The sequence below is a fragment of the Antechinus flavipes genome, chromosome 1 (assembly GCF_016432865.1).
Source record: "Antechinus flavipes isolate AdamAnt ecotype Samford, QLD, Australia chromosome 1, AdamAnt_v2, whole genome shotgun sequence".
Lineage (NCBI taxonomy): Eukaryota > Metazoa > Chordata > Mammalia > Dasyuromorphia > Dasyuridae > Antechinus > Antechinus flavipes.
The window spans coordinates 547907478-547922643 of NC_067398.1; the positions used below are offsets into that span (position 1 = coordinate 547907478).

At 36.1% G+C, this 15166-nt stretch overlaps 1 long non-coding RNA gene across 1 annotated transcript in view; it reads right to left on the minus strand.

Moving 5' to 3' along the window:
* LOC127544148 (uncharacterized) overlaps positions 1 to 15166 on the minus strand; it is an 82465-nt gene that overhangs the window by 29157 nt on the left and 38142 nt on the right. The window contains exon 2 of the long non-coding RNA XR_007949383.1: positions 1581 to 1670. This is a non-coding gene — a long non-coding RNA (uncharacterized LOC127544148). The remainder of the gene's footprint in view (positions 1 to 1580; positions 1671 to 15166) is intronic.

Consider the following 15166-nt stretch of genomic DNA (forward strand, 5'->3'; position numbering starts at 1 on the left):
GTGTACCATACCTGGTATTTGGTGTTTCTTTGCTACCACAAAGCTACCCAGGATCCATAGTAAGGACTGAGCTTTGATTTTCATGCCTTCTTTTGCAGTCACACCATATCCAATATTCATCCCCCAGCCAGGACTTACCATACACATGTCACCTTTAGTGATCCTGATCTTTTATTTACTAGATGACCTCTAAGATCTCTTTTAGCTTTAACAGTCTACAATTCTGTGACCTAATGAAGATAATTGTGTCTATACTCCACCTCACAATTGTTCTCTGTGCATATATAAGTACATATCCCATAGCCCAGCACAACACTTCCTTTCCCTGCACTAGTTTCTAAGGGCTTCTGTAAACAAATCAGCAAGTACATTCTTTCCTCTTGGGAACCCTAGAAACATGTATCTGAGTCAAAGGTCAAAAGAATACAAAAGAATCCAAAAGCCTTGCCCCACATTGTTTCAGAATGATTCCAAAGAGAAAAAGGAAATCATTATAAAGAGGAGAAGGGAAAAAAAAAGTCTGTGAGAAGTTTAAGCAGAAAGAATTTAGTAGGGCACTGGGTCCCAGTCCCAACTGTGCATTAGTTCATTTTGCAACTTCAGACAATTTATTTAATGTCCCTGGGCTTCTGTTTTCTCATCTGTAAAATTTAATGGCAGAACCAGATGATCTCCAATATCCCTTCTAATTCTAACATTTTGTGATTCATACTGACTGGGGAAAGTACAATGTTTAAATGATTTTCTTCTATTTCCTATGACATTACTTTACCATGAGCCCTGGGAAACAATATCTTTTCCATGTTCCTGAGTCTTATAAGAGACTCCAAAGACATAGCTATGAATAATCAACAAAGGTAGAAAATGGAATCCTTTGCAGGGTTTAGGAGCTTTCTCCTTTATAGCCCATGCCCTTCAAGTTGACTTTCACTCTTAGAACTCTATTAGCAGGTGACTGTAGAGTTGGCTATAGATCAGTCCTTTAGAAACTGCAGCTTATTATTCATAACAAGACTTTTAAACAGTCTTAGTGCTTCTGGTTACTAAGAATACTATTCACCCATCTTTGTTTCAGGTGAAAACAAATTTCATTTAAGAATCTCAACAGCTGATCAAACTTGTTTCAGATATCTCTCAACCAGTGAGAATAAAAATCACTATGTTGTTTTTAAAAAAAAGTTAAAATGTTGTGTTAAAATATAAAACAAACCACCAAGATTTTCTCTAATTCAATTCCCCTTTACAATCAAGTCTATGTTCTGAATGGGAGGCACCAAAGTATAAAAGACAGGTTAATTTTTCCCCTGTGCCCAAGAAGACAAGATAGAATTCCTAGCTAACCCACAGATCACTTTCCTTACTCCTTGAGAAGTCCATACTAAGAATTGCTGGAAGTAACAGCCTTCTGTCTTTGTTGCTTCCAGTACCTGCCAGATCTTCTAGAGGGTGATTCTTTACAGGAGATTTCAGCCTTGCATGTGTGTGTCTGTGTGTGTGCATGTGTGCATGCATATGCATGTGCACATGTGTATGAAAAAGTGCTAGTTTTAATTTTTTCTAGGTCCAAATTGATTACTTACTTTTCCTTTCCATGCCTGCTACAGTCCAGTCAATCTTCTTTCTTACTATTTTTCATACATAGAACCATTTCCCATCTTGTTGCCTTTGCCCTAAGGTAACAAAAAGGTGTCGACATCACACTTGGAATTAAGATGATTTTACTTGAAATGCTGCCTAAGACATTTACAAGATAATTTCTTAATCCCTCTTAGCCTCTGGTTCCTTAGCTATAATAATAATAAACCTACAAAAAATAATAAACACCTACCTCACAGGTCATTATGATGTTCAAATGAGATAATTTACATAAAGTACTTTAGAATATTAAAGCCCTATGTAAATAATATTTATTATTATTGGCATTATTCATAGTCATCTAGTAGCATACTTTTTCTATCAGTGAGAATTTTAGGACAATTAAAAATGTGTTGTGATTTTCCAAATATGACTTAGCTTGATCTCTTCCACCTTTTCAATTCTAGATGCACTTTATCATCTGTTTGCAATGTCTAGTTGTGATATATGTTAATGCATGAACTCAATGGGCTGTTCATTTAATTGTATTTCATAATCTGGATAATACCCACTCTTTATTTCTTTTGTTTTTCCCATGTGGATAGTGAGCTAATTGATTTTGAATTATTATGGATCTCACTGAAGAGGCCCCGTAATGTCATGAAGCTTTCAGTCAAGATAATGTCATCTACAGATAAGTGAAATAATCTACAAAAGGAGAAAATATCCAGAACTTCCATATCAATAGGGAATTCTTCTTCCATTTGGACCTTGCCAGCATCATTGTGGATGTCTTATACAAATAAATTTGGTAAAGACAAATGAGATATATGGGGGGAGGAGGGGAAGGAGGGAATCTATAAACCAGACTTCTACTTTCTTAAGAGCCATTCCTTGGACTACAATCTCTTCACCTATAAAATTAGAGGATTATGCAAGATGATTTTTAATCGACCATCTCTTACAACTATAGTACAATAATAATAATTTAACATTTATAAGATACTTAGAAAGACATAATTAGGTGGCTAGAATTGCCCAAGTAGGATTCATTAAAAAAAAAAGACAACTCCCCATAGTATAAAAATGAACCCCAAATATCCTGAGAATTCAGTAAATAAAATATCCTAAGAATAGTTTATCATCAAACCAATTACCTGGACACAACACCAACCCATAAAAATTTAAGAGCAAATTAAAAATAATTATTCTACATGGATTTATAACATATGCCTTCAACTGAATAATAACAACAAAACCCCAAACAAATCCTTATCACAAAACCCTAATAATAAACATGCATAGTCCAGAAAAACATGTCCCCACATTGCCTAGGCTTCTAAGTATGTCTTCATTTTAAGATTATCACCTCTCTGGCATAAGATAGACTGAGAGGGTCATTTTGGTCCTCTGAGATTATTGCTTATTATGGCATTGATCAGTTTCCAAATCTTTCAAAGTTGTTTTTCTGCACAATGTTGTTTTGTCATCATATAAACTGAACAACAATATTTCAATATTCATAATTTCTCAACCATGTGGAGTAAAAAACTTACAAAATATCAAGGGATCTAGAAGAAAAATCTGAACCAAATGGGAACAAGCTGAAAGATCTTTCTTCCATGCCATCAAGACTTATTGACACTATCCCAAAGTAGCCATTTACTGAGCTTGCTATAAATGAGTCAGTAAGTTAACAAGCATTTATTAAAAACATACCATGTACCAGGGACAATGTACAGTAGATATAGCATTGGACATGGAAGCAAGAAGCATCAGCTTCCTGAGCTCAAATATGGCCTTAGCCACTCTGTGTGATATTGGACCAATCATTTAACCTGGTTTGCCTCAGTTCCTCATCTGTAAGATGAACTGAAGAAGGAAATGGCAAATTATCCCAATATCCTTGCCAAGAAAACCCTAAAGGGGGTTGGTCAAAAGAGTTGTATATGATTAAAATGACTGATCAGCAACAGCTTTGTGCCAGGCACTATAAAAGCCCTGGAAGAGACATAGAAATAAAAACACACACACACATTTTCTCCATCTCTGCTGTGAAAGTCAAATGGCATATTGAGAGATCTGAGGAGTTCTGTTAACAGTAATAGTAGGGATTCCTTTTACAGACAAAGTCTTTCAACTACACAGCCCACTAATCAAAGTGTGTTGCTTTCAAAAAAAGCTTTTATCTTATAAAGTGAACACCCCAATAGGTCAAGGGACAGGAAAGGTTAAGTCAATGTTTGCTCAATGAGGCAATCTTCTAGCTGTTCCAGGGTTACAAATTTCCTGGACAAAAGGAAAATCAAGGGGTCAAAGCAATTAACTAGTAAGAAGAAAGAATTGAGTCCATCCACATCTTTTGGGTCACCTGAATGAAAGGGACTAGACTCTGACCTTTTGAGTTTTGTATGAGTTTGGCCAACCATTACAAAAGGAAAATTTTTCTAAATACCTGCCATGTTCTAACAGGGTCAATATTAGCATTGAGGCAACAATACATTTTTCCATTGGGGGCAGAATTATATGAAAATATCAGGTCTTTGAGGCATACATCATAATCTATGTTAATTAGAAAATGAAAGACATAAATGTACTAATGATGTGTAATACTCTTTAGATAGCCCTTTAAGGCTTATGAAATATTTCTCTACAATCCTAAGAGGTAAGTAGTATAAGTATCATTATTCCCATTTATAGATGAGTCATCAGAGAGAATAAATGACCTGCTCATAGACAACTAGCACAGAAACTGTCATGGCAGCTCCCATTCTTATAAACAGAATACTTAGCCTGGGAGTCCAGTTTAGACATAATGAGTGAGTAATGAGAAGTGCAAAAGATAATCATCTTACCAAGAACTCCATTGACTCACTGATGAGTCTAGGAAAGATCTTATTTTACATTCTTGCAAGAACAGGTGTCTAGGCTAATAGGTAAACTCTTGAAGTACAAAAGTCCAGCCTTTTAATCCCTGAATCCCCTTATTCCCCTCAAAAATACAAGTACCTTCCCTGATTTCCCATTGGCTGGATATAAAAGAGATTACAACCTATCATTTGAAGTGCCTTATTTGAACGCTAAGTCCCCACACCTGATTACATCTCCCATTGGACTTCACCTTATTTGGTCATAGTTCTCTGTGAGTGACTAAATTGGAAGTCCCTCCCCTAACTATAATTCCCATTCCCCACATTTTTGGGATCCTAGCTCTTATTTTCTTTTACTCTTATTTTATATATCCCCTCTGCATCTACCTATGGTGTGTTTCTTATCTAATTTATGGCTTCCGTTATAAATGTCATTTCCTTTGTTCCACATAAGCCTAACCTTTAGGTTTCAATTTTTAGGCTTCAGTTTCATTTCTCTGATTTAAATTTCATTTCTCTGATTTTTTACTTAACTCTGTAAAAAATAAGCCCTCATCCAATTCGTACAGATGGAAGGAAGCTAAATGGTATAGTGGATAGAATGCTGGGCTTGGAGTTAGGATGACTTATCTTCCTGAGTTCAAATCTAGCTTCAAACACTTATTAGCTGTGTGTCTCTGGACAAAGCCCTTCATAGATAAGTTTCCTCATCTATAAAATGATCTGGAGACGGAAATGGCAAGCTATTCCTATATCTTTGCAAAAAAACCGCAGATGGGGCTATGAAGAGTTGAACAGGACTGAAAATGACTGAACAAGTTGCAGAATCATTCAGATATTCTGAGCCCATAGCTGAATTATAATAGTTCTTTTTCTAGTACATCTGAGATCTCCTTTGACTAAGACTTCAAAATCAAATAGCCTATTGGCCCTGCCAGTAATTAGGAGCATGGCTCAAAATGTCCCTGACACCTTCACTGCTTAGTCATTTGAAAGCTGAAAAGCTTTACTTTTAAAATTTTATTTATTTAAAACAAATAAAAAATAGAAAAAGGAAAAAACCTCAAAAAGAATTTTAAAATTGCTATGTGCACAGCAGAACATAAGAACATTCAAAATCTGAAATAATAAATTTCCATTTCAAGAAAACCATTGTGTTCAGAGCTGTCCATCTTTTCTTTGCTTCCTTAAAGATTTTCTTTAGTTTTCTTCTGTGCACTCTATTTATTCTTTTTCCACTCCCCCCCCCCCACCATCCATCCCTGTGTCCTCCCAGAAAACTACAATTAAGTGTTGCTATATTGAGATATACATACACATGCACATACATATATGCATATCTATACATATCTATACATAAATGTTTATATACATACATTAATAAACATCTATGTTTGTTTTTTCTCTGTTTCTCCAAAGGTGGATAACATCATCCTTTATAAGTCCAATTCTTTCCATATTTTTCTAGATCCACTAATTCATCTTTTCCTATACTGCAGCAGCATTCCAACTTTTTTATTTTAAATAGTCTGAAACAATATTGATTAATATGGCTGGCATATAGTGGTTTTCCTATTTTTCTCTTTTAATTAAATCTATTTTAGCTTAGCTTTGTCTGAGATCAATAATTACTACCCTTCCTTGCTTTTTTTTCTAATAAATTCTATATCTGATCGTTATTATTGTATGTGTGTTATTTTTGTTATTTCCTCTCTTGGCTGACTACTTTGCTTCTACCTTCTACCATGCCTTATTATTCCTTAACTTATCTCCCCTGCAAGGATCCCTCCCTTCTCCTCTCCCTGGAAAATAAAAAGGTTTTGCCTGCATACAAACTCTCACACACACACAGTTGTAGAATTTATTTATTTATTCCAAGAAGTATTTTTATATATATGTATGCATATATGTATAGTCAATGGAGTAAATAGAGAACAGGAATCCAGAAGGCCTAAGTTCAAATTTGACCTTAGACACTTAAGTGGGTAAGTGTCTTTGATTCAGTTTCCTCATCTATAAATGTTGTTTAGGATTTAGAAGGGACTTCAGAGATCATTTAAAGCAATCTCTTAACTGATTTAATTCAATTTATTTTTGCAAACCCTTAGTTTTCAGACGAGGCCTAGGGAGAGGAAGTGATTTTCTCGTGGCTACAGAGGTACTGTGGTAGAACTTGAATTTGGACTCATGTTCTGATTCCAAAGTCAATGTGTTCCAAGATTTTGCAAAGGTGAATGTTGAAAACTATCTTTGCATGTATTTGGAAAAATAAAATACTATTAAAAAAAAAACCAGTCAGTATGATCTGCTCTCACATGCTATTATCAGGAGGAAATGAACTAATTGCTTTAATGTCCTTTAAGCAAACTTTTAAGCACTGCATAAATTCCAGCTATTATTGTTATTAATTTAACAAATGCAAGGGGGAATTAGTAAGGTGAATTCAAAAATATATTCAAAGATATTATTTCAGAAATACAAAAATGTTTGTAAATTTAGGATGCAGAAAATTGAAGTTGTATACATTTAGAAATGGCAATGAGGGTGCAGGGAAGTATATATAGATATATATATGTATATATATATTATGGGTAGATAATATAATGAAAATGGAAAATTAACTTGAATTGATCTTTCTCATATTTACTGCATTCCTGTTTATGTTCCAGTAAAACAAGAACATCTGGCCTTATATAACATAAAGCCTTATAAAGTGAGGAGTCTAACACAGCTATAAAAACAAGGCAGTAGGATCAAGGTTATCATTTGGTTCTATATAAGGTGTTCTTGCCAGGTTTTATGTTGTGGATCCCTTCTCTGGTGAATGATGGCTAGGGACATCTCAAAATCATATTTTTTAAATGTATAAAATATAAATGACTGTAAAGGAAACAAATTATGTTGGAATAGCAATATCAAAATATTAAAAGAACAAATTCACTAATCCAAGACTTTGCTCTAGACATTTCTGATTATGGTTCATTTTAAATGATTCTGGATTTTTCTGTAAGAAAACTCAAGGACATCATGTTAGCAGTTTTGAAATATAGGAATCTCATATAGAAGAGGAATTATACATGTTCTTCTTGGATTCCAAAGGGCACATGGGAAGCCATGGGCTGAAATGACAAGAAGCTAGATTTTTAACTCATCAAAAGGGAAACTGCTAACAATTAGTTGTCCCAAAGTGGAATGACCCAACTTGGGAATGAGTTACTGAAGGTCTTCAAGTAGAGGTTGAGTGATCTTTTATTGGGAGTATTTGGATAGAATTCATGATTTGCGTAGTCACTGGACTTGTGACTGATGAGATTTCTGACAACTATGTTGTCAATATATGTTATATATGTATATATATATATGTTCAATATATACACTTATGTTATAAGAATTCTTAAAATTAGCACATATATCCCTCTATACATGGGTACACTGATCCTGTACAAAGACCTTGAGACTAAAGTAACACAAGGCAACTCACGCAAACCTAACCTATCTAATAGGTGAGCATGCCCTCCTAGTCCCAATCACTCAAGTAGTTTAGTCTGTGTAAGGTTCTCCTTTAACTTTTATCTGCCATTAAAACTTACCTTTCTTGTATCTCATCTCCTCAGGACCTGAAATCCCCTTTCCATGATAACTATCTAATCTATTGAATTGATCTTTGTTGATGGATTAAGGTCTGAAGAAGCATCCAGACACTTTCTTGAAAATGCAAAGCATAAAGTCTTGAGTTCAAGTTTTGACTCTGCAATTTACTAGCTGTGTGACCTTAGGCAACTTATAATTTTCTTCCTGGAACAATTTCCTCTATCGTAAATTATACATTATATGCTGTCTTTAATTGGAATCCTTTCTATCTTTAACATTCTACGAGCCTATATGTTCACATTTTAGCAGTGGCCTGAAACTATGATGTCCCTATCTTTTTTCTCTTACCTAAAATAGAAGACAAGAGATTAGACCAGATGACTTTTTGAAGTCCTTCCTCAAAGTTATACAATATTTTATATATGATTGTGTAACAGTGGGAATTTGTAGACTAAAAAAGGTAGGAGGCTTGCAACAACACACCCTAAAAGGGGATGAAGGGGAAGCAAGATCTTATAAATTGGGAACATGACCCATTTATTGAATGGGTTGACTATTGTTGTCTCTCATTCTTCCAATATTATTGACACATCTCTTTTTTGAGAAAAGTCCTCCATGATTTGTGGTTTTTATGATTTTTTTAATCACATAAAAGAAGTTAAGGGTGATAGGTTTCTCATACCCACCCACTAATCAATCAATCAATCACCAATCTCCCAGTTGCTCAGATTCAAAACTTAGTTATTCAGAATTCCTCACTCTCACCCTCTCTCACCTTCAATAGCCAAGGTATTACCAAGGCCTTCCAATTTCTCCTCACTCTAATATATTGTCTATTCAACCACTAGATCGATTCTTCTAAAACAAAGATATCATCATCATCATCACCACACACACACACACACACACACACACACACACACATACTTCAATAAACTTCAGTGGTTTCCTATTGCTTCCAAGAGAAAACACAAAATTCTCTATTTGGTGTTCAAAGCCATTTATAACCTGACCCCCTCTTCTTATGCTTTACTTCCCAACAAGGACTATTCCATGCAGTAACACTGGCCTCCTCCAGGCTATTTCATGAACAAGACGTTCTGTCTCTCAGCTCTGGACATTTTCTCTGGCTGTCCCCCACAGTAGAACACTTTCTCTCCTCTATTCTGTCAGGCTTCCTTTAAGTCCCAACTAAAATCCCACCTAATAATTTTTAATTCCAGTGCCTTCCTCTGTTAATTATATCCAATTTATTTTATGTAAAACTTGCTTTATATACATTTGATCTCATGCTATGTCTCCCATTTTGTTCTAAGCAGGGTCTTTTGACTTTTTTTAAATTCCCGGTGCTTAGTACAAAGCCCCGCATATAATATATGGATCATAACTGTATATTGATCGATACTATGTGAATGAAAGAATGGAAACTCATCCAGTGGCAAGTATTACTCTTCAACTCTGCCCTGAAAAATCATAAGGGCTAAGGAAACATGGGGACCTCAGCTTTATCTGTGAGATATTTCCTTTTGGAGACTTCCTACAGATAAGCAAATCTCTCAGTCTTAGCTTTTTTCTTCCATGAAATGTGTATGGTCTTCTCCAATGTGGAGTTCTTCTCCCCTCCTCCAATATACTTTGGATAAAATTCTTCCCTGTCAATGTTGCTTGAAATTTATCTTATCGTTCATCCAAACTCTGAATTCCTAGTATGCACCAGAGCATGTTTTGACTATTTTGCAGTGGCCTGTTGCAGATATCTCCCTAAAATAATAAGTTTGCGGGTGCTCATTCAGCATACCTTAATTAATAAGGATTTTTGATTAAATCTTTGAACTGTATGTGATGGAATTGATTCCTCCATCGCCAAAGGAAGACTGACACTTTCTAGTGGGTTCTTTGGGTAGTCAAAGTCAAGTTAACTCACTCAAGAGTTAATCAGAGATCTTAAGATCATATACTTCAAATCAGAAGGACTCTATTTTATAGATGAGACAATAGCAGTTACAGCATTTAATTGACTGGCCCAAGATCTCAAAGGTAGTAAGTGACAAAAGCAGAAATCTAGGGCTCTTTCTAGTGCCAGCTGCTAATAATAAAATTCAATTAGTTTGGTGGGGGAGAGCATAGAGGGAGGAAAATTTGAGAAAAAGAGATTTTTCTTTTGAATCAGCCATTCAAAATTTTACCACTTGCCACTTCTTACTCATAAAACTATTGTAGACTCCAAACAGGAAGAAGCAAAAGAAATTTTCCACTAAGCCAAGGGCTATGGGTATTATTATTATTATCATTATTAAGAATTTGGATTCCTTTCTTGCTTATTTAGCAGAATCCTAGGAGAGTTTTTCATCTGGTCTGCCTAAAAAGACTTATATCAGAGGGCTAACTTTTGAAGTAGTCTCTTATCATTAATTGTAAACTACAGGTCTTAATGGCTGGCAAATTTTCTTAAAAGAAAGTGTGGCTTCTATCCATTTTATTTTCTGGCCTTACTTTTCTGCCTTAGGTTGGAGAATTTATGTTAATTTCCATGCCTAATTACTTTTCCTTTTTTTTTTTTAGATCTGTGGGGCTAGAACCCATCCTTTTCTTGGTATAAAAAAAAGGCTATTCTTTCTGTAAAATGGGCTAAGGAGCTGCAGTATGATTTAGTGGAAAATGGAAACTTCAGTGAAGATCTTGACTTCTCTCTATTTAGCCTGTGTGATTTTAGGTAAGTAGCTTCAGCTCTTATTTACTTCTCTGCAAAATGACAGGAGTTGGATTTGAACAGGACATTGTAACTTGGAGTCTGTAAACTTTAAAAAAAATAATTTGATAATTGTATCATAATTATTTATTTGTAATCATATCATTATTTTATTTTATTCATTTAAAAATATGATTCTAAGAGAGTCCATAACTTCACCAGATTGTCAAAGGGGTACATGACACACAAATTAAATCTCTAAAATAATCCTTCCCAGCCTGATATCTACCATCCTATTATCCTGTGATTTAGTATGTCTTGACCAAGAGTTAAAATATAATAACTTGTCACTTCTGATAGTTGTGATTAATTTCTTTATAATCCTTCTTAGGGAGGACTTTTAGTTGAATTCTGAGTGTGTCAATACTACTTAACTCTGACATTTTCTACCTCAGTGATCTTAGGCAGGTCACTTCTCACTCTCTGGGCTGCATTTTCCTCATCTGTAAAATATCAATTAGACTAGATCTGATATAAAATTTATTTTGTTCCTATGATAAGAGGATTAAATCCCAATCTTCAATAGTCTTTATTGATTCTAGGAATATAGAATATTAGAACTAGAGGGGAGTTTTGAATTCAGTAATTTAACCCTTTGGTTTGTAGATGATGAATATAAGGCAGAGAGATGACTTGATTTACCCAAGAATCAGTTTGTCTTTCCCCACTCTAGTCTATCCTCCATTCAGTTGTCAGCAATGTTTCTAAAGTACAGATCTGTTTCTCTGTCTGTCTCTCTGTCTCTGTCTCTCTCTGTCTCTCTGTCTTTGTCTGTCTGTCTGTCTGTCTGTCTCTCTCTCTTCCCTCCTTCACCTCTTCCTCCTGTCTTTGTCTCTCTCTTTCTTCCTCCTCCTCCTCCCTCTCTATGCCACTTTCTCTCTTTCTTCTTCTCCTTCTCCTTCTCCTTCTCCTTCTCCTTCTCCTCCTTCTCCTTCTCCTTCTCCTCTCTCTCTTTTTTGTCTCTCCTCTTTCTTATCTCCTCCTCCTCCCATTTCTGTCCCTCTCTCTCTTCTTCTTTCTTCCTGCCTCTCTCTCTCTCCCCCCTCCCTTTTTTCTCTCCTCTCTTTTTCCTTCCCTCTCTCTCTCTTACACTCTCTCTTATTTCTCTTCTCTCTCTTCGTTCTCTTTTCCTCTTTCTCCCCCCTCTCTCTTCCCCCTCTCTCCTTCTGCTCTTTTCTCCCTCCTCCTCCTCCCTTCTCTTTTCCACCTCCCCCAGTAAATTCCAGTAGCTCCTTATCACTTCCAGAATCAAGTATAGAATCTGTTTGACATTCAAAGCCAGTCATAACCTGGGCCTCTAGTCTTCTAGTTCCTGGAATAAGATTCTCTTATCTCCTGACTCCCAGCATTTTCATTGGCTCTTTGCCATGCCTGGAATGTTCTCCCTCTTCAACTCCATCTCCTGACTTCTCTAGCTACCTTCAAGTTGCAACTAAAAATTTCATCTTCTACAGGAAGTCTTCTCAATACTCCTTAATTGCCTGCCTTCCCTTTATGGATTATTTCCAATTTATCCTGTATGAGGTTTTTTGGTAGTTGGTTGCTATTTTCTCTCTCATTAGACTGAACTCCTAGAGAATATAGACTACTTTTTGCCCCTTCTCCCCCACCACACACTTTTTTTTGTTTCCTTAGGATTTAATTAGTATAGTATTTGGTACATAAAAAGGATTTACTAATCTTTCAGTCACCTAATAAGTATTGGTTAAATGCTTACTGTGTGTCAGGTCCTGTGTTTCTGGGATTCATAGACAAATATGCAAGAAATAGTTCCTGTCCACAATTCCAATAAGGTCTCTTGGTGGAAAGAACTAAACAGATTCCCAGAATTTTCATGACAAGTTTAGCCAGGAAGCTTTCAAGTCCCTCCCCCTAGTTCCCCTTAACCTGCAATCTGGATGCCAAAAAACAGCGCAAGATTTCTGGCCCTGTGGGTGCCTGGAAGATAATCTCTCTGCAATTGCATTTGAGTGTTTTCTTTAGGAATGTAATGTGACAAGCTGTGGCAGGGTGCCTCCCTCAACCCTGCCATTCTTTTCCTGCATCTTCTTCCCACCCTTTCGCCTTTCCTGCATCCCCAGTATACTTTCATAAAGAAAACAATGACAATCAATTTCTAGCTTGCTCTCTAACACACGGGAGAACCGTCACCTAATTAGTCAAATCCCAAAGGATGAAGCAGGTCTGGGGAGATTCAGGAGACTTTTCTCAGTAAAATTATGCAAACCATATAGGCTCAAGATAGGGGAAGAGTCTTGCTTGGAAATCCTGGTTTGGTCAGTTAATTAGCAAATATTTATTAGGCTCCTATTATGGGCCAGTCTTTGGGGATACAAAGAAAAACAATCCTTACTCAAAAGGAGCTCACAGTCTAATGGGGACTACATTGAAAAATGCAAAAAAAAATCTATATACGTATATATGTATGTACATATATACATACATATATATATATATATATATATATATATATATATATATATATATATATATATACACAGTACATATACACACAATATATATACAGGATAAATTAGGTTATCCTGAGATTTAAGATTTGCTAGGACTGGGAAAAGCTTCTTATAGAAAGTAAGACTTTAGCTGAGACTTGAGGGAAACCAGGGAACTCTGAAGAAGGAAGAAGACTGTTCTATAGTCTATAGACAAGAGTCACCAGAATCCTGAATTAATTGTAATTAATTGTAAAGGAGGAAAAGGTTACTGATTGATAATAGGAGAGGTTCCTAATGCCTGTAAGTGGCATTAAAAGCCAAGAATAATCTAATATCTTCCTGATCACTGAAGGTGATCAGGGTGATCAGAGCTAGAAAGGGTAGCTAGGGAAACTGCCTTAAATAATAGAAGCAAAGAGTGAGGAAGTCTCAAACAATAGTCAAGAGTCAGGTAAAGTCTATTGGGGTATAGAGGAAGATCAATAATATCAATAAATTAATAGGTATTTACTGAGTACCTACTATGTTCCTGACACTTTGTTAGGCACTGGCTATGCAAAGACAGAAAATGAAACAGTCCTTTCTTTCAGGAAGGCTATTCTGTCGGGAGACAGAATTTAGTAATATAGTGGGGGAAAAATTTTGTAAATCTCAATAGGGATATGAATAGATAGATAGGTAGCTCCATTTTTTGTTTTCTTGGCAAAGAGACTGGAATGGTCTTCCATGTCCTTTTCCAGCTTGTTCTACAGATGGGGAAACTGAGGTTGATAGGATTAAGTGACTTGCCTAGGGTCACACATTGGAACTCAGGCAGATGAGTCTTCTTGACTCCAGGCCAGCAGGTTATCCACTGTACTACCTAGCTGCCTTAGCTGTTTTTCTCTTACAGTTAAATAATACTAGTTCTTTTTCTAGTAAATTTTAAGTTTCTTTTGAATGTTAGTCCCAGACCAAATGAACCTCCTGGCTCAGCCCCCTATGCCTGTAATTAGTCTTGAGCCTGCCAGTCTTTAGGTTCTCCCTAAGAACTTCAAGATCAGTTAGAAACAGAATATTTTCCTGAAACTTCTAGGGACAGATAGACACTCAACCCTAGGCTTAGTCGATTCTACTCTACACAAATGCCTTCTTCCTTCCTCAACATATTAAAATCCAGAAAGAATGAACCAGTCCCACGGAGTTGCAGGACCAGTATTTGAACTCACACTATCTGAATCAAAATGCAGTATCTTTTTTTTTTTTTAACCATAAACATAGCAGCCACCTGTGGGCTCTGAGTGAGTAAAATGAAGGGTCAAATGTGGGAGTATTTATAAGGGTGACAGCGTAGTGCCAAAGACCATTTCTGGGTGGAGTGTTGGTTGGGATGAATCACACTCTGGGCTCCTTTCCCTCCTCCACTGGAATCACGTTACAATGAGCATTAGGGGTAATCTTGAAGAAGTGCAAACTTCAGTTTGGGTTGTGGGGAGGAACAGCCCCACAGTTTTGCCTTGAGAATTGGGGCTATTTCAAGCTGAGACAGAGATGCTCAGGAGTTTATTTATTTTGACACCAGTGGGAACATGTCAATTCCTGCTCCACCTTCCATCACTGTGCTCCATAAATCACTGTGGCGCTTGTGTGTGTGTGTGTGTGTGTGTGTGTGTGTGTGTGTTTTCCTATTATGGTTAGGTAAATTGCCTGACTAAATGTGTACCTCAATGAGGGAATATGAATATGCTGATCCACCTAATTTTTAGGTAATGATTTCAGTATCTCTCCTAAGGAGTTAAATTTATTGTTAATTTGGCTCCTGAGTATAGTGGATGAATTTAGAATAATAAGACAAAGCCTCCTTCTCTACTATTCCTGGATAGGGAAAGAATTCTACATTTCTGGATTCCTTTCTGAAAAATACAAGGTGATTTCCAAGATCCAAGATG